We start from the raw sequence: 1,500 nt of genomic DNA on the forward strand, positions 1-1,500 counted from the left end.
ATCTTATACTATCTCATACTAATATACTATCCTATAATCTTTTGTATTTTCTAATACTTCCAACAAATGGCTTCTGGGTCTGATTATGAAGAGCAACATGCAACTCCTACCGATCCAGAGATGAGTCCTCCTACAACAACTCCTCCTCATCCTACCGGTGTTAATCCTGAATCTGGTGGCGACGAATCTACGGCACCAAGAGCTCCAAAAAGGCCGAGGTCTGATGTATGGAATTTTTTTGAGAAGATAGACGTCACCAAGGATGAACACGGTAGGATCATCTCTCAGAATGCGAAATGTGCGTTGTGCGGCCAGATATTCAAAGCTCATCATAAGAGCGACACCAACCATCTCAAACGGCATATTGAAAAACACAACAAAGGCCAAAATCTACAAGGTGATATCCGGCAGTCTATGCTTTCCCAATCATCCTCTTCAGGTACCCTCGGCAGTTGGAATTATGACGCTGCCCGAGCCCGGAAATGCGTAATCAGGTTTATTGTTCTTAAAAACCTTCCTTTTAAATTAGTAGAAGATGATGAATTTGAAGATTTATTTAGAGATGGTTTTTATCCTGCATTTACAAAATTTTCTCGTCAAACCTGTCAACGTGATATTTTAAAATATTATGTTGAGGAACAGGAAAAAATAATTTCTTATTTTAAAAATTTAAACTGCAAATTTGAAGATACGGGAAGCGAACACAAGGCATTGAACGACCACAAATTTAAACAAATGATAGTGATATGGGGAGAGGATGCTTAGATCGACGACCACAGAACATGCTTAGATCCGTATACTGTACAAGCGGTGATGTGCTTACAGGATTGGTGGAGATACGAGAAGCGAACACAAGGCATCGAACGGATTGCTATGATTGAAGATAAATTTGAAGAGTTGGGACTAGCAGATAGATATAATGATTAGATAATATTCATAAAATTATAATTTTTATTTCTTAGCTTTAAATTTGAATTAAATTATTTCGAAAAAAGTTGCAAATGATAGTGATATGGGTGAGTAGGTGCCAACCTAGTTGGGATGTACTCATCTATTGTGATGCGACGAATTTCGAAATAAATTTATACTTGTAAAGGATTTACCGATTATTAATAAAGAAGTTATTTTTATCATTTTTTGTACTTGTAATTTATGTCATTTCATTTCAAGTTATTAATTAAATTTATGACATTTTTTATAATAATTTATGATTTATGGTTTTGTTAAAATTTTAAAAAAATAAAAAAAATAAAAAAAAATGTTTTTAAAAAAATCAAACCGGGCCGGCCCGGTGTCCGACCGGCTCAGGCCCGGGCCCGGTTTCCCGGGCCGGCCCGGATGGACAGCCCTACCTCAATCCATGTCCTTGTTGAAATGAGAAATTCAGAATATAGTAGGACAAACAACGTTCTAACTTCTTAGCCAAAGCCTCGGTGTATCATCAACATCAATAGCTTTAGATTTAACAAGCATTTTCTATCCAAATATAGATCCTAATTG

The sequence above is a fragment of the Asparagus officinalis genome, chromosome 6, assembly GCF_001876935.1.
Source record: "Asparagus officinalis chromosome 6, Aspof.V1, whole genome shotgun sequence".
Classification (NCBI taxonomy): Eukaryota; Viridiplantae; Streptophyta; class Magnoliopsida; order Asparagales; family Asparagaceae; genus Asparagus; species Asparagus officinalis.